We start from the raw sequence: 19554 nt of genomic DNA, 5'->3' as shown, positions 1-19554 counted from the left end.
AGTCCATTTCTCCACCCCTTCAAGACCTTACCCAAAAGGTCAGAAGGGAGGGAAAATGGGGTTCCACAAATCTCAAGGAGTCACGCCTGATGCACGAGGTCAGTTTACCCCCAGAGGCAGAGGGGGTAACAACAATAGACGCCACCCTAGAGGCAGAGGGGGTCCGCAGAATCAGGGTAGCAGGGAGCCTCTCTCTGACAAACCCTTCCAGCATCCCTGAGATGTTGCCTGATTGTCCACATTCGGAGGCAGTCGGGGGAAGATTATCGCTGTACCCAAAAGCCTGGCTTTCCCTTTCTCAAGACAAATGGGTACAGTCGATCATATCCGAGGGTTACAAAATTCCCTTTATTCAAACCCCCGTTCAACAAAAGGGAATCCTTCTAGACGTTCCACCTGGTCTAAGGGAACTAGCAGTACCAGAGATTTCAAAACTGCTAGCAAAAAGAGCCATCCAGCCAGTCCCAGCAGACCAAATAGGATCCGGTATCTACTCAAGGTTCTTTTTAGTACCAAAAAAGACAGGGGACTGGAGAGCAATATTAGATCTCAGCAAACTAAACAAGTTTGTAAAGAAAACAAAATTCCGGATGGTCACGCTTCAGTCCATTCTACCCTTTCTGGGCAAGGACAATTGGATGTGCTCGGTAGATCTTCAGGATGTGTACTATCACATAAAAATTCACAGGCGCTCCAGAAGGTTTCTCCGCTTTCGGCTGGGGACCAGTCACTTCCAATTCAGAGCCCTGCCATTTGGACTCACTACAGCCCCCAGAGTGTTCACCAAATGTATGGCAGCGGTTACGGCTCACCTGAGATGTCAAGGATTCCAGGTGTTTCCATATCTAGATGACTGGCTCCTCACTGCCACCACCAGGCATCAACTTCTCCAAGCCAGAGATTACACCATTCACATTTGCAGAGGGCTAGGGATTTCTATACATTTCGAAAAATCTGCCTTGTCGCCTTGTCAATCTATTACTTTTATAGGTGCCAAATTGGACACCGTACAACTTTCAGCAAAGTTAACAGACCAAAGGATCTTGGACATTCAAAATCACGTCCATGTGATTCTTCTCAGCAACAAAATTTAGGCCATATTTGCTCTGAAAGTATTGGGTCTTATGGCGGCCGCCATAACACTTCTTCCCCTTGCCCGCTTTTACATGCATCTTCTACAATGGATGCTGTTCGCCCAATGGTCCTTTCAACAACTTCCCATGCGTCACAGGATCATAATAACTCCAATTTGCAAAAGGCATCTGACCTGGTGGATATTGTCCCCTCAAGTCCATCAGGGCAGACCCTTTGTTCCTCCCGCCCCGGTCGCCACGGTTACATCGGGCGCCTCCCTGATCGGGTGGGGCATTATCAGGGCAGGATGGTCCATGGCACTTGGCAACCTTTTGAATGCCACCTGCACATAGGAGATGAGAGCAGTGCTTTTAACGTTGCAAGCCCTCAACAACTCTCTTCCCCTGGGAACTATTGCAGTCCAAACGGACAATATGTCTGTAGTGTGGTGTATCAACAAGCAGGGCAGAACCAAGTCCTATCCACTGTGTCGAGAGGCTCTCAGACTTTGGCAGTGGGCAATCTCTTCTCAGCGGTTTCTGATAGCAACGCATATCCCTGGGAAATCCAACATCATAGCGGACAGGTTGAGCAGAGCTATTCTCATGCCTCACGAGTGGTCTCTCAAACAATCTGTGACGGAAGAGATTTTTCAGAAGTGGGGCCTTCCTTGCGGCGACCTTTTTGCTACACCTCAAAACAGCAAATGCCCCGACTTCTTCTCTCTCTTCCCCCTTCCAGGCCATCCCTCCAGAGACACTCTAACCCAAGATTGGCCCCGGGGACTTCTTTATGCCTTTCCTCCCTTTCCTCTGATACCACAAGTAATTCAGAAAGCAACCGCCTTGAGAGCCAAGTTGATTCTCATTGCCCCTTATTGGCCTCGACAGATATGGTTTCCGTTCCTACATCGTTATCTTTTGGTACAGCCATGGCATCTGGACCCGGTTCCAGATCTTCTGACCCACCAGTCGGGTCAGCTGCACCAATCCATACCTTCTCTCAACCTCACTGCTTGGTTGCTCCGCTTCCATCCCTAGCCAGGCTTCCTATGATTTCTAATCCCGTCCGGGATATCATAGTAGCTTTCCTTAAATCTTCCACCAGAAGGATTTACACTAGTAAATGGCAACGTTTCTCCTTCTGGGCAAAAGCTAGGAATATAGACCCCTATACTGCTCCCATTCATTCGGTCTTGGACTTCCTAGCCGAGATATTTCATTCAGGATCTTCTTCCTCCACAGTAAAAGTTCAGCTGGCAGCCATTTCAAATTTTCATATAGGCTGTTGGACCACAACATTATGTCACATAAACTTTGCAAGGCATTCCTTAGAGGTATTTTTTTACTTAAACCTCCGATTAGAGACCCCCCACCACAGTGGGATCTAAATTTAATTTTAACATCCTTGATTCTTCCCCCTTTCGAACCTGCGGCTGCCTGTTCATTGAAATTTCTTTCTTGGAAGACACTCTTTTTAGTCGCCATTACTTCTGCCAGGAGAGTATCTGAGTTTCATGCCCTCTGCATTCATCCTCCCTACTTAATCTTCCACAAAGACAGAGTTTCTCTAAGGACTAATCCGTCTTTCTTACCCAAAATGGCATTGCAGACGAACTTAAATCAATCCATTGATCTTCCAGTTTTTTTCCCAAATTATTCTAATAGAGCAGAACAAAAACTACATTATCTTGATGTTCACCGCCAACTCAGATATTATCTGGACAGAACCAAACTTTTTAGGAAATCTGATCAACTGTTTTTATCCTATGCAGAGAACAGGAAAGGCCTGCCAGTATCCAAGGTAACTCTATCTAGATGGCTGTCTTCTGTGATTACTTGCATTTATCAGCTCAGAGGTAAAGAGTTGATTTCTAGGCCAAAAGCCCATTCTACCAGAGCTCTAGCTACATCTACAGCTTTTCAGGCTAGACTTCCAATAGACACTATTTGTGCAGCAGCCACATGGGCCTCTCCTCATACCTTTGTTTCACATTACAAATTAGACTTGGCCTCCAGAGACAGAGCGAATTTTGGTTCCACCGTTCTCAAGAGTCTGTTCCATTGAGCCACCCAGGATAAAGGTGCTAGGGACGCGGTCCCATCCAGCAAGAATGAAGGCGAGATTGACAACTTAACATTAAGAAGTTATGTACCTACCATAACGTTCCATGTTAGTTGTCTTCTCTCGCCTTCTTTCTTGCATCCCGCCCACCATCCACCTAGCCTGGTCAGACCGAGAAGATTGTGCCTCTTCCCTTAAGAGGCTTAATTCAATTTTTCCAACTAATCAGCTTTCTAGTGTCACTAGATTAGGTTGATCTTTTTCGGGGGATTATTATGATTATTTTTATTATTATCATTATTACTATTATTACCTCTTCCTCCTCCTCTCCAGTTGGAGGAATGTATTGCATAATTTCCTTAGCTACCAAACAAGATCTGGGTAGTCTTCGCCTTGCATCATGGGATATAGGGTTGCCTCGAGCTGGTAAAATTAGCTCTCGAGCTTTAGTAAGTGGCCGAGTCGGAGCCGAGGATCGGCTCCGAACCCATCCAGCAAGAAAGAAGGCGAGAGAAGACAACTAACATGGAACGTTATGGTAGGTACATAACTTCTTATTTTGTGGCAAACAAGATCTGGGGTTTTGGGCATGGTGCACCCTGGGATACAGGCTTAGCCCAGCCAATTAGAGACTTCGTGCTCCGAGCCCGTCAGTAATGAACGTAGGCGAGATGGACCACATACATCTATCTTTATGGTGAGTACATAACTAAATGTTTCGATGGTGGGCACAGGCATGTCACCTCAACAAGGGTCAGCCTTTCACTGTTCCCACAGCCAGGCAGACACTAACAACAGATGCTTCGGACTACGCCTGGGTAGCACACATGGCAGGAAAATGTATTCAGGGCAAGTGGACCACAGTCCAAATGCATCTTCACATCAATCAAAAAGAGATGTTGGCTGTTCAAAATGCCCTAACAGCTTTCAAGGACCTTCTGCATCCAGGACATTCATTATTAAAGACAGACAACACCACAGTAATGTGGTACATAAACAAGCAAGGGGGCACTCATTCTTATCCCCTATGCAGGCAAGCCATGACCTTGTGGAACACAGCTCTAATTTATCAAGTTCATCTGCAAGCACAGTTCCTGCCAGGAAATAAAAATACTCTGGCAGGCGATCTAAGCAGAAATATCATGGACCCTCATGAATGGAAACTGAATCCACAAATTTTCAGCATGGTAATGCAAAAATGGGGATGCCCAGACATAGATCTTTTTGCCTCCCCACTGAATTGCCAACTACAAAAATTCTGCACAAGGACTTGTCGCACACAAGCATGGAAAGTGGATGCTCTCTTGTTCAGTTGGAAAAGCCTAAAAGTTTATGCCTTCCCACCACTGCCACTCCTTTCAAAGGTACTCCTAAAAGCTAGACAAGAAAAACCACAGATGATCCTGATTGCTCCAGACTGGCCACGCCAGCACTGGTACCCAGTCTTAAAGAACTTAGCTCAAGGCCCACCATGGATTTTGCCTCAATTTTCACACCTTCTGACTCAACAAAACAATCAGATCCTGCACGGTCAGCTCAAAACCCTAAACCTGGCTGCATGGCAGATTCATTAGTCAAACAGGCAACACCTCTCTCTAAAGCTGTTATGGATGTCATTTTGGAGGCCAGGAGGCCTAGCACCAAGAAATCTTACTCAGAAAAATGGAAGAGATTCTGCGCCTGGAACCAGGCTCAAAGCCTTGACCCTCTTGTCGCAAACATTCCTCAGATTTTACAATACTTAACTGAGATCCTGGACAAAGGCCTATCCTTCTCATCAATTAAGATCCACGCCTCTGCCATTTCAGCACATTACAACACGGATCCTCCTTTATTCTCTCATCCCTTGCTAAAGCAGTACCTCAGAGGGGCTAAAAACTTAAGACCGCCCCGGAGAGTACCAACACCAACTTGGGACCTCAACTTTGTTTTGGAAAAACTGACCCTGCCACCTTTTGAGCCAGCCAATACAGTCAATCTAAAATTTTTATCATGGAAAACAGCTCTGCTCCTGGCAGTAACTTCAGCACGAAGAGTCTCAGAGCTACAGGCATTAATGGCAGTGGAACCTTTTATAATTTTTCATCAGGACAGGGTTTCTTTAAGGACAAACCCTACCTTTATGCCAAAGGTGGTATCTCGTTTGGCTCTTAACCAAACCATCCATTTGCCAACTTTTTATCCAAACCCCCAGAATAAAGGGGAGAAACTTCTGCACTCTTTGGACATACACAGGCAGCTATGCTTCTACTTGGACAAAACAAAAGCTTTCAGGAAAACTGAGCAACTGTTTGTAGCATATGCTGCAGGATCACAGGGCAAGGCTATTTCAAATCAGACGATCTCCAAATGGATAGGACACTGTATTCATTACTGCTACACACAGCATGGGAAATCTGTCCCTAATAACATTAGGCCACATTCTACCAGAGCAACAGCCACTTCAGCAGCCTTTCTCAGAGGAGTACCAACCAAGGAAATTTTGGAGGCTGCAACTGCACACCTTTACCAAGCATTACCACTTGCCTCTTTACTCTAAATCCAGAGCAGGATTTGCCACTGCAGTTCTGCAGGGCCTCATAGCCAATCCTAACTCTTTATAGACCAGCCACCCAACCTCAGCTTTGGGATTCTACCCAAGTGTAATGACTGCAGCAGTGTAACACGATGAGCATAGTACAGTTTTGTACCTACCATAAATGTAGATGTTCGAGTGTTCACACTGCTGCAGTCCAGGTTACCCTCCCTCCATCCCCTCTGTCTTAGCTGGACTTATCTATACCTTTCTATCCTATACAACCTTTGTGGTGTATTTGCTTGTAACTGAAGGTATTGTTTTTATTTTATATATATGTTTTATTAGCAATATGTATTGCCTACCTACTTGGGGGCACCTGACATCTGGGACAAGAAAAACTGAAGAAAATGGCGTTGGATGCATCTTATATACCCCTGGCGCACTGACGTCAGGGAAGAAGTGATAGCAACCGACGCCAGACCAAGACTTTGGAACTCTGGCCGACGGCGGGACCGCCCGACGGCAGGGTAACCCAAGTGTAATGACTGCAGCAGTGTGAACACTCGAACATCTACATTTATGGTAGGTACAAAACTGTACTTTCTACTTTTTAGTTTTGCAGTATTCTGTCCTTCCCTCCATTGAGTTTTTTTTTTCCTTCTGGCCAAGAGGTCTTTCTTTTTCTCTTCTTTCTTGATGTACATGTAATCCCTTCTCTTCCTCCTGAGTTGCTCTGTTTCTCCTGGAACAATTAGTTCTGAGGATTTGGCTTTCGTATGTCACTTATGTACCTTACACCATAGATGTAGGACCTACGTCTGACATGTCACATTTGGAAATACCCAAGGCTTTGGTATCCTGGCCAGATGTATGGCTATCCAAGGTAAGATATCCCTTTTGTAGGGAATATTGCAAAAGTGAAAAGTAAGACATCTGATATGGTAAGTTCTTACACAACTGTGCTTTCTTTCTTTTCTGTGCATCGTATTACTTTTTTAGAAGGGACTTATGCTTCATATACAGAGCTTTAAAGACCTCTTACTATTTGAAACCCATTTCTTAGAATGCCGTCATGGTGACCTGATCTTAAAAGTAGAGACAACCTCAATTAAAAAAAGACATATAATGAACTGTGATAACTTAGTATCTGTTCAGAGGTAGTTACTAGGCATATAGTCTGAGATCATTGGGGAGCCGAGTCCAGTTTTCCAGTGACACCAGAGCACTGTCTGGTTAAGTGACTTGGTTAGAGTCCCACAGTAGGCAGATGGTGTCTGAGGGAGTCAAGCCATGGACTATGGGAAGCATCTTGTTAGCAGCTTCAGAGCTAATTTCTGTTCAAGTAAATTTGGTGGCCCTTTCTCTTAACAGGTTCATAGAGTTGCTTTTTATTTTTTCCACTGCAAGGGTAAATCGTAAATACAGTGTGGATGTTTAGTGTAGCTAATCAATGACTATATTTTTGGAATGTGGGGCGAAACTGGAATATGCAGCGAAAGTGTGCAGACAATGGTAAAATTCTCTTTCAAGACAGTGACTGGAAGTTGGGACTGAACCCTGTGTCATGGAACTCAGAGGCATAAACCTCAGCCACTAAACTTACTGCATTAGCCTTCTGTCTGAAAGACTTTCAGGACTATGGAATACATTTCTCCTGTCATTTAAACTCCGTCCATCAATTCATACCTTCAGGAAAGAGTTGAATGACTACATGTGCACCCATACGTTCAACATGAAATACGGGGCGTCACATTTCTCAATGGCCAATAGATGATGAGCTTGTTCACCAAATCTATAGACTTGTGAACAAAAAGCATACCAGTTTCATGATGCATGTGTGAACTGGACTTTCAGCTAAATGTATTTTTAAGAAGAATATATTTATTCATTTTATTTATTTCAATTTGATAACAGGGTAAGTGAACTCGTCTACTGATCTTTTCAGTCATAACCCGAGTACAGAGTACAGCAGAGAAACATAACTGACCTACCTAATTGTGCAGGGTTTCAGACATAATGGTAGTGTACTGTGATGCAGGATTCAGGCAAAGGCATTTAGTATAACATTCAAACTATACAAAAATAGAGATAAATTAATAAGAAATTCACCCCGGGATCACGTCAGTCGCCCTGCTAGACAGGGGTCCAGGGAAGTAAATAGTGTGGGAAGAAATAGCCAGGGAATTGTTATAGCTAGGCTTGTATAGGCCCTAGGGCTGATAGCCTAGTACCAACATATGAACCTAAAACAGCTTACACATTAATAGAGAAACAAAATAAAGTGTGATAGTTAACAAAAAATGAAAATTGAATAGCCTAGCTAACATCACAAAAGCAGGTTCACTTAGAATCTTTATGAATGAGTTATCTTTAAATTTTTCTAAAATTATTACAAGGTGTCTATTTTTTATTTCTTCTTGCAGTTGGTTCCCACCATTCAAAAGTGCATGTTGTGTTTTGTTTTGTTGCCATGTTCCATGATAAAGAACTTCAACATGTAAGTCAAGAGAGAAATGAATGCTCTGAGGATGAGAAAGCAAAGATGCAGTGCATTTCAGAAAGTATACTTTCACACACTTGCCTTTGCATTTTTTTCCCCCTGTGAGTGGTTCACACTGTAAAGAAGCTTACATTTTTAGCTGTCCGATCTGCTCTTTAATTAGTGTCCTAACTGATGTGATTTTAGGTACAATCTCATTCCACATATTTTCTGTATTCTGTTTCACTGTGACAAAATCTGTTTCCAGTACTTTTATAATTTTATTAAGTGAAAATGAACATTACCACTGTAGACAGTATGTGCACTGGTTTCTGTGGTCTGTAGGAGTGGACTAGGGCAAAATCAAACAAAAAAGGCCAGCATTTCATTTTTATTTGCATTTGTGGGCAATGTTTCATGCATTCTGTATGTGCCATCACCATAAAATATGGTAAAACCAGAAGCAAACAGGGAAGCAGCTCACTATAAGGATAGTAGTAGCATTTTGGGAAATTTGTAGTATTTTTTTTTTTTTTTTGTATCTTATTGCTAGATGCCAGAAGGCATTTCATTGCTGTTGGTTTGTGTATATTTGGTTCCAAGTTGTATTTTAACTCGTAGCTGTTAATGCCTTCTGTCAAGAATTGGGGACAAAGGCAGAAATAATCAATGATTTTTCTGTACTGCCCCAAGAAATCAGACATTAACGTTCGCAAGTAGAAAAGCTCAGCATGATGTTACAGTATTCAGACTTCTTGAAGGCCAATAGATTGTAAACTTGACAATCAAACCAGTGAACTTATAATAAAAGCCTGTAGTTTGAGGGACATTTAATGATTTTATGCATTTATAGTTAATAGAGCAAGATGATTTGCATTAGCTTTTATTTCCAAGAAAATAAGATGCATGCAGTTGCAGCACCTGATATAATCTGTATTTGACTCAGCGGTATGCAATAAAGAGTACTTTCCTGGGGACAGACTAGACATTTGACTAAAAACTCACTAAAAATGTCCTTGCAAGATAGGGACAGCTGGCAGTTACGATTGTACTAACACATTTTGCATCAGTCACGTTAACACATTGCATGCACTTTATTTTGAAGGACAGAGGAAATGGTCATCTTCATGTAGCTTTGTAAGTGCATTACTGCATCATTCCTCGTGAGTTATGTTGCCATTTGTGAAGTTGATTAAATATTACTAACTCTGACAGTGCAACTAAAAATACAATTAACTCCACTGTAGACTGATGCAACCCTGAGTTTTGCTAAGTTTCATAGATGTTTGTAGTTTGTTAGTGAATTATTTTGCCTTCCTTCCCACTTTCCTTTCCTAAACTTCTTCAAAGAAAATCAAATCTTACTTAAGCAGGTATTTTGTGTGCCCCTCCCCTATTTATCTTTTTGTTGGTTGATCACCAGTTACAGTGGATCACTAGTGACTGAGGGAGAAAGGATTCTGAAAGTATAATGAAGACAGTTGTATTTAAAGAAAATTTAGTCAACTGTATGCTGCAAATAATTGTTGCCAGCAGCTTTGTCATGGATTAGTCTGCTTTCTTGGTTAGATAATTCTAGTGGCTTCTCAGCAATTTGTCTGTTTACCACCCCTCTTGTAAAATTAATTGCTACTTGTTGATGAGTGCAGTCAGATTTATGACTGAGCTAGTAACAAATCAACTTTCTGCTTGTTTAGCTATCAAAACTTTAAGGAAAAATCTGCCATCACCCACAGTTTACTATTAGATTTCTTTTCTACTTACATTGTGGTTCCAGTATACTTTAGTTACCAGAACACCATCTGTCCATTCTAAAGCTTTCATTTCCTTGCCTTGAAAGAAAGAGCAAGTCCACCTAATTTTATTTTTAAGGCTAACTTCGCACTTGTTTTGGCAGTGGAATTTCTCTCTTCCTGCATAACATACCACAGACACAGGGAAATCTGCAGCCTTTTCAAATACTACTTATAGTCTTGCTTTGGCAGTCCTTGGGCTTGCTGATGTTAGCAGCTGCTGTTTAAAAAAAATGAGCTCAGTATGGTGTAGCATTTTTTTCAGTTGTCTTTATTACAGGGAGGCAGAAAACAGTATCAGTGCACGTCATTTATCACATTTTTCCTAGTGATTTATTTGTTGGAGAATTTTTTTTCTGTGATTGTAATATCTTTACAGAAAGTAGTAGTTTAGCTGCATCACAGCAAGTAACTAATAATTTATTATTCTCAAAGACTATGCATTAGTATGCTACATTTTAACAAATGAAGGGGTACCAATACAACAGCAGTTGGAAATGCATGCAGACACTTGTGAGTTGGAAAAACTCATAACACTAATTCAAGAACAGAAGGTTGTACATATTTTGTACTGTGCTGTGTATACCACATTTCTCCACCATTCAGGATAAATGCATCCACCCACACACCTTCCTACTGCAGACATTGGTGAACAGCAGAACAAGTTATATAAAGTGTTAATTAACAGCCATGGGATTATGATGATAATGCTAACACATCTGGAAGAATGTGGGGGAGGGCCTGTCAGTTCTTGAAGGAATACAAATTAACAACCTTAGGAAAAAACGCAGTTCATCTACTTTTTTTTTTAAAAGAAGAAACATGTTTGTTAAATTAAAACATATGACATAGGCAGTCATAAATTTATATAAATGAAAACAAACAATATTGATATAATTTTAGTGGTAAACATTATATATCACATATCATACTGACATATTTGTAATTGCAAACATTATACATCACTTACAATCTGTCTAGTCATTGTCAGTCAAACATTGCATAGCTCATTCAAATCCTGCCTTCTTTTAAACCTCATTCCTCCTCTGCATGTATTGTTCCCACAATTCCCATTTTTGTCTGTAATTTACTCCTACCCTTTTCTAAAGATCCCAATTCCAGTTGTTTTATCTCTGTTACTATATTCACTGCATCTAGTAAAGTTGGTTTAGACATTGATTTCCATTTTCTAGTAACTGCATTTTTGGCAGTCACCATGATAAGACTCGGCAAGGCCTCACTATGTCTAGGCAATTCCAATTCTTTATCATAGCTCAAAAAATAATTTCCTTAGTTACATCAGTTTGCTCACTCAGTATCTCTGACAGAGCATTCTGCAGGGGATCTTTAAAGACTGCCAACTCATTACGCTCCCAGAAAATATGTTAGCAGTTACCTCTTTCTTCCCTGATGTCCTTCAGGGATGCATCTGCAGTCCTTACAAATGGGTTGTCCTGTCGCCAGGCAGCCCTTCGGTCGGCCGGATTCCAAAGTCTGGGTCCGGCTTCGGCTGGTGTCGCACTCCACCCGACTTCATTGCGGCAGTTACTCGGGTATAAAGGCATCAGCCGACGCCATTTTCCTCTGTCTTTCTTGCCGTGTGGCACCCGAAGCAGAAGCTGTTCGCAAGTGCCGGTCGGTCAGATCCAGAGATTACTACTACCGAATACTACTTCGAAGACTTCTATAAAGCTAAGTACCCCGTTGGGGACTCTTTCTTGCCTCAGCCGATGTCAGAGAAAGTTAATAACTGTTTATCTTGTGGGAAACAAATACCTCATAAAGATTTCCACTCCTATTGCATACATTGTTTAGGCCCAGACCACGACGTAGCAGCTTGTCTAGCCTGTGCTTCTTTTAACCGGCGGACGCTTAGACGTCGCTCGGACTTTGCTGAACAGATTTTCGGCTCCGATTTTGCCTACATTATGCCGTCAGATCATCCGACTACGCAAGTAACTAAAAAACGCAAAGAAAAGGACCGACACTCGCGGTCTGCGGTTTCGGCTGAAACCGCGGCTAAGCAATCCACGAGTGACTCGGTTTCGGCCGAAACCGAGCAAGCGGTTCTTTCTTCAGCCGATAACTTGCCTTCTACCGAGGCCTCTTCTTTTCTGGTAGAAACGGCTTCTGAAATCCAGCCTTCTGTTGCGATTTCACAGGATTTATCAGACACCATTCCACTAGATATTTCTACTCCTGCACGTGGAGCTGCTAGGCCTCCTCCAGCTATGTCCATTAAGGCCTTTGCCAGGGCTAAAGCAGCCAAAACTTCCAAACCTGTGCCTGCCAAGCCCCCCTCTCACAGGCCCAGCACCAGCTCCCATATGCTTTCTTTGGCACAGGATCTCATCACTTTAATCTGTAGATCCCAGCCTCATCCAGACAGGGCCTCTCTCCCTCCTCCAGAAAAGACGCCTAGAGCAGAGCCCCCTGAGCCAGTAGCCACAGATGATTCTTCTGATGATTCAGAACATTCAGATCCTCCTGAGGCTTCTTATTCTCCTTATGAAGACTCCGATGCTGAGGAGTCCATCCCTTCAGCCTCTCCTTCTGAGGAATTTTCCTTTGGGGAAACCTTGCATGCTATGAGGGAACAATTTCAGTGGCAGGGCCAAGATTTCTCAGACTCAAGAAAAAGGCTTAGGACCTTTCTACACTTACCACAGCATAGGCCTTTAGCTATTACTCCAGTTCTATCTGTTGTTGATGATGCATTTAATGATGCTTGCACTTCTCTTGATACTTTACCTCCGGCTCCTGCTAAACCAGATAGGTACTACAGGGTCCTGGACACTCATCTCCACTTATATAAGGCCCCTTTTGCAGATCCAGAGACTATCTCTCAGGGCCCTAAAGCTGTAGCAGCTACTTCTTCTAAAAAACCCCTCCCCTCTGAAAGGGAATCCAGGTCCTTAGAGAGATTGGGTAAAAAAGTTTACACCTCTGCTACTTTGTCAGCTAGAGCTTTGAACTGCCAATTTCATATGATTCAATATCAAGAGTTTATGCTTGACCAGTTGACTAAAAAGCTGTCCTCTGAAGAATCTTTAGATAAAAAGTATGTTCAAGAAATGTTACATAACATACAGCAGGTTAGTAACCATTCTTTAAAATGTGGCTATGATGCACTGGAGGCTTCCTTTAGATCAGCCATGACGGGCACAGTTATCAGGAGGCATGCATGGTTGAAAGAACAGGCATTACCAGACCATGTCAAATCTAAGCTTTTGGATGCACCTATGGACAAGGTCAATTTATTTGGTGCCCCGCACAGCAGGTTCTGAAAAGATGGAAGAGAAAGCAAAATCTGTGCAAACAGTAAAAGATTTCTTACAAGTTCAACCTCCAAGGTTTAGCAGGAATTGGCCCTCCAAGAATTGGTCCTTTCCGAGTCCTCTAAGGCACAAAGAGGCAGGAATAGGCTCTAGAGGCAGAAACCAATCCAGAGGTGCCTACAGGGGTCGCCAGTGGCAGGGTAACAACCAACGAGGCACGGATACAGCCACCACCACTACAACAACTCAATCACAGTGACTTGGCGGTGGCACCGCCTACCAGGGAACAACTAGAAGCACCCTTAGGCGGAAAGCTAACCTTATTTTCAAGAAACTGGCACTGCATTACAAGAGAAAAATGGATTTTGCAAACTATAGACCAAGGTTACAGGTTCCATTTCCATACTCTACCAGGAAAGAGAGGAATGCCAAACCTACCACCTACTCAAAGGGCAGAAGCTCTAAAACAAATATATCAATTATTAAGAATGAGAGCTGTGGAAAAGGTACCATCTATGGAGCAAGGGAAGGGATTTTATTCCAGGCTCTTCCTGGTACCAAGAAAAGAAAACAAATGGAGGCCTATTCTAGATCTGACCGCTCTAAACACATTCCTCATTGTTCCAAAATTCAAAATGCTGACTCTACAGCAGCTTCTTCCCATGCTGGGCAAGGAGTCTTGGCTGGTAACTCTAGATCTCAAGGAGGCATACCTGCACGTCCCCATAAGACCAATTTGCAGAAGATACCTCAGATTTCTTGCAGGATCAGAGCATTATCAATTCTCAGCATTGCCCTTTGGCTTATCTACTGCGCCCAGAGTGTTCACGAAATGCCTGGCATCAGTAATCGCTCATTGCAGACTTCAGGGAATTCAAATCTATCCCTACCTGGATGACTGCCTGATACAAGCGGACAACAAAAACAAATTAACAGAAGACTTACAAAGAGTCATCTACCTGCTACAAGCCCTGGGATACACAGTCAATACAAAAAAGTCAAGGCTGATTCCATCCCAAATAATAACCTTTCTGGGTGCAGAACTGGACACATCAAAACAAATGGCATTTCTAACTGCAGAAAAGAAAGAACAACTTCCTCTTTATTTCTTGGCATTAACAAAGCAGAGCCATCTAACTGCAAGAAAAAAGTGTTACAAGCTCTAGGCTTCATGGCATCCTGCATAATTCTGGTCCCTCATGCCAGGCTTCATATGAGAAAGCTACAGTGGTACCTAAAGAATTTGTGGTCTCAGCACAAGCACAGCCTGGAAACCAAAATTCCAATGATCCCATGCCTGAAGCAAGAGTTTTTATGGTGGGCTCAGGCCTGTCAATCAAACACAGGACTGCCCTTCAGCAAAAGTCATCCAAGACAAACTATCACGACAGATGCCTCAGACTTCGGTTGGGGGGCACACATGATGGACAAGTGCATTCAAGGCCTATGGACTCAAGACCAACTGCATGTGCACATAAATCTAAAAGAAATGATGGCAGTAAAATTGGCAATCCAGGCATTCAGACCTCTTCTCCACGAAGGCCAGCTGTTGATAAGGACAGACAACACCACAGTTATGTGGTACATCAACAAACAGGGAGGCACACACTCATACCCCCTATGCCGGCTGACACTAGACCTATGGGATGTGGCTCTGAGTTACAACCTTCAGTTACAGGCAATTTATGTACCAGGGAAGGAAAACATTCTAGCAGACATATTAAGCAGGACTACAACAGATGCCCACGAATGGATGCTGCATCCGGACATCTTCAAAGCCATCACAAGAAAATGGGGATTACCACAAATAGACTTGTTTGCATCCCCATACAATCACCAGTTGAAGAAATTCTGCACAAGGACTTACCACCCACTTGCTTGGAAGGTGGACTCCTATCCTTCAGTTGGAAAAGCCTGACAGCATACGCATTCCCACCACTTCCTTTGATGCACAAGGTGCTTCTCAAGATCAAAGAGGAACGTCCGAGGATCATTCTGATAGCCCCAGACTGGCCAAGACAACATTGGTACCCACTACTGAGGAGCATGTCCCGGGAACAAATATGGAAACTACCCCTGATCCCATTACTGCTGACACAGAACAACTACAACATTCTGCATCCAAGCCTAAAAACTCTGCAGCTAACTGCCTGGAACATTACATGACAGAAATTAACCCAAATGTATCCCAAAGGGTTAAGGACATAATCCTGGAGGCTCGTAGACCTTCAACAAGAAAGAATTATGCAGCAAAATGGAAAAGATATCTCATCTGGAGTGCTGCAAAAGGGCAAGACGTGACACTGGTGAACATAGCCAACATCCTGGAGTACTTGGCTGAGCTCTACCACACAGGCCTGTCCTATTCCTCCATCAAGATACATGCATCAGCTATTTCAGCACAATACAGCTTGGATCCTCCTGTCTTCTCGCATCCTCTGCTCAGACAGTTTCTGAGGGGAATTAAAAATGTAAAACCTCCCAGGAAACCTCCATTGCCAGCATGGGACTTGAACTTTGTGCTAGAAAAACTGACTCTACCCCTTTCGAGCCAACAGACACAGCAGACTTGCAATACTTATCCTGGAAGACTGCCTTCCTGCTGGCAATAACTTCAGCAAGAAGGGTCTCTGAACTACAAGCATTAATGGCAGTACAACCCTTCCTGATCTTCCATCAAGATAGAGTGTCCATGAGAACAAATCCTACATTTATGCCTAAGGTGGTATCCAGAGTCTCTTTAAATCAGGCTATCCACCTTCCTACATTCTTCCCCAATCCACAGAACAGGGGAGAAAAGCTCTTACATACCTTGGATGTACACAGGCAATTACGCTACTACCTGGACAGGACAAAAACAATAGAAAAACTGACCAGCTTCTGGTAGCTTATGCAACAGGAAAAGAAGGAAAACCAATTTCTAAACAGACAATCTCCAAATGGATAGGAAATTGCATTAGACTTTGTTACTCCTACCATGGAAAGAAAACTCCAGAGAACATCAGGCCTCACTCCACAAGGGCCACAGCCACTACCACAGCTTTCTTACGAGGAGTGGCTACCAAGGACATTATAGAGGCTGCTACTTGGACCTCCGTGCATACATTTGCCAAGCATTATAACTTACCTCTATACTCTAGATCCCGTGCTGGCTTTGCCACTGCTGTTTTGCAAGGGATCCTGACTACACCATAATCTATTCTCATTTCCTCCTCCCCTAGTTTAGCTATGGTATTCTACCCATTTGTAAGGACTGCAGATGCATCCTTGAAGGACATAGTACAGTTTTGTACCTACCATAAATGTAGATGTCCGAGAGGAATGCATCTGCAGTCAGGATTACCCACCCTCCTTCCCCTCTGAGGTACTCCTAGGGTACTTACCAATCTTTAGCTAGCTTGGGGGGGATCTATTATGGTGTATTTGTTTGTATATATGTACATACATGTTTATTTTGTGTGTTTGCTCTCTACTGTTTGGAAACTTTGGCATTTATCCAAATTTAGCCTACCAAGAGGGCACCTGGCATCTGGGGCAAGAAACACTGAGGAAAATGGCGTCGGCTGATGACTTTATACCCGAGTAACTGCTGCAATGATGTCGGGTGGAGTGCGACACCAGCCGAAGCCGGACCCAGACTTTGGAATCCGGCCGACCGAAGGGCTGCCTGATGACAGGACAACCCATTTGTAAGGACTGCAGATGCATTCCTCTCGGACATCTACATTTATGGTAGGTACAAAACTGTACTTTACACCTCCAGCATTTGGTTTCTACCTGAGGAAAAATTTTTTGCAGTCTACTTGAGGCATACAAATATCTGTGTAAACATTTCCAAGGAAGGATCCTAAATCTTCTAGACTTTGTTGCATATTTGGGAGACATACATATATCCCCAATTGTTTCTTTGTAAACTGCTTATACAGTCTCTCTTCCCAATCCTTTTTTAACCATCTCTTATTGATTCTTATTGTTATCATGCAGTATTTTGTATGCTTTACTAATTATTCCTTTTTTTAACAGCAGCTTCTGTTGTAGATTATACTAAAAAATCTACCAGTGCTGGTCTTTCACTTATGATTCTCCTTTTCTTTCTCTTTGCCTATACTCTGATATCAGTCCTGGATAGGGAAGGCAATCTCTATCCTGCAGTCCAAATAAATTTGTGGCCTCTTCCATTCTGTTATCTTTCCCTCTCTAATTATTTGTTCCCAATACATTGGTTCTTTTACCAGTTTTCTCCAGTAAATTCCAGCCCCCTCCTGCCTGTTGTCTGTATCCCTAATTTCAGTCATCCCTACCAGATGAATCATCTTTCTCCATTCCCATTTGGTGTAGTTCTTAGAATACTTTCTAGTGCTTTATGAATATAATATTCTGCATGGTTATTGCTATTTTCCTTAAGGAAATGCATACAAAATGCCAGTTTCTCGAGCTCCCCCAGTTTCATCATTATCCCTTTCTACTTTGAATTATATGATTATGCTTGTTTTATGTATAGGAGCTGTAACTGTCTAGCTCTGAAATGTCTCTTCAAATTGGGTAATCCCAAGATGCCTTGTTCATTTAGAAGAATCATCTTATCCCATTTGACTGTTGCTGTCTCCCCCCCCCCCAGATAAAATGCTTCAGCTCTTTATTAATTGCCATCCACAACTTCCCCTCTAGTTGATAAAAATATGCCTGACCTTTATATAAAACTAAAGGGACTATAACATTTTAGCTGCTTGTATCTTGCTATCCATATCTATGTAACAGAGCTTCCATTTTCTGAGTTTTTTGTATGATCTTTTGTTTAGTCTCTTCCCACATATCCTTAGCACCCACACCAGAATCCTTTTTAATCCATACTCCTATGTATTTAATTTTATCATATCCCTATAAATATGGATATTGCTGAACCAGTTTGTGTGTGGGTACATAATTTAGAGCTATTGCCTTTGATTTAGCTTCATTAATTTTGTATCCCGAAAAAGATTTGAAAATGTCTCAAAATGTTCCATAATACTGTAATGTCTCTTTCTGTTTTTTTCAGTTATAAAATAATATCTTCTGCAAATATGCAAATAGAGCCAGCTTTTCTTGACCACCATACCAATTATATATATCCTTTAATTTCTAAGTCTGTTATTTTCTTTGCCAGTGGTTCTAAATATAGTGCAAATAACAAAGGGGAAGTGGACACTCCTGCCTGGTTCCTCTAATCAAAAACAAATTATTAGAGAGGAACCCACCCACTTAAATTTTTTCCTCCAATCCCTTATATATCCTCATAATCAACCTTAAAATTTTATCAGGAGATGCAAATGCTTCCATTGCCCTGCTCATAAACTCTCAGCTTACACTGCCAAATGCTTTCTCTGCATCGAGACCCACCAACAACACTGGTATTTTCTTATGATGTCCTTCAAGGATGCATCTGCAGTCCTTACAAATGGGTTGTCCTGTCGTCAGGCAGCCCTTCGGTCGGCCGGATTCCAAAGTCTGGGTCTGGCCTTGGCTGGTGTCGCACTTCACCCGACGTCATAGCTGCAGTTCTTCGGGTATAAAGGCATCAGCCGACGCCATTTTCCTCAGTCTTTCTTGCCGCGTGGCGCCCGAAGCAGAAGCTGTTCGCAAGTGCCGGTCGGTCAGAACCAGAGATTACTACTACAAGTACCGAAGACTTCTAAAAAGCTAAGTACCCCGTTGGGGACTCTTTCTTGCCTCAGCCGATGTCAGAAAAAGTGAATAACTGTTTAACTTGTGGGAAACAAATACCTCATAAAGATTTCCACTCTTACTGCTTACCTTGCTTAGGCCCAGACCACGACGTAGCAACTTGTCTAGCCTGTGCTTCTTTCAACCGACGGACTCTTAGACATCGGTCGGAATTTGTTGAAGAGTTTTTCGGCCCCGATTTCACTTACATTATGCCGTCGGATACTCCGACTACGCAAATTTCTAAAAAAACGCAAGGAAAAGGACCGACACTCGCGGTCCGCGGTTTCGGTTAAGCCAACCGCGAGTGTCTCGGTTTCGGCTGAAACCGAGTCCACGGTTCTTCCTTCGGCCGAAAGCTTGCCACTTACCGAGGCTTCTTCCAGCCAGGCTGAATCTGCTACTGAAATCACACCTGCTATTGCAGGTTCGCAGGATTTATCTGATACTATCCCTTTGGATATTTCTACCCCTGCACGTGGAGCTGCTAGGCCTCCTGCATCCATGTCGATTAAGGCCTTTGCCAGGGCTAAAGCAGCTAAAACTACCAAAACTGTGCCTGCTAAGACCCCCTCTCACAGGCCTAGCTCTAGCTCACAAATGCTTAGTCTAGCAGAGGATCTCATTTCTTTAATCCGGGGATCCCAA

The 19554-nt window shown here is 42.8% G+C and overlaps 1 protein-coding gene across 1 annotated transcript in view; it reads left to right on the top strand.

The window, feature by feature from the left end:
- The window catches only part of ZNF839 (zinc finger protein 839), a 1085889-nt gene that overhangs the window by 180695 nt on the left and 885640 nt on the right, over positions 1 to 19554 (top strand). The gene's annotated exons all lie outside the window — the stretch shown is intronic.

This window comes from Protopterus annectens, chromosome 6.part0, assembly GCF_019279795.1.
Source record: "Protopterus annectens isolate FY-2018-M chromosome 6.part0, PAN1.0, whole genome shotgun sequence".
NCBI classification, from domain to species: domain Eukaryota; kingdom Metazoa; phylum Chordata; order Ceratodontiformes; family Protopteridae; genus Protopterus; species Protopterus annectens.
The sequence above is the reverse complement of the archived record's forward strand: the minus strand, read 5'-3'. Positions and strand labels throughout refer to the sequence as shown.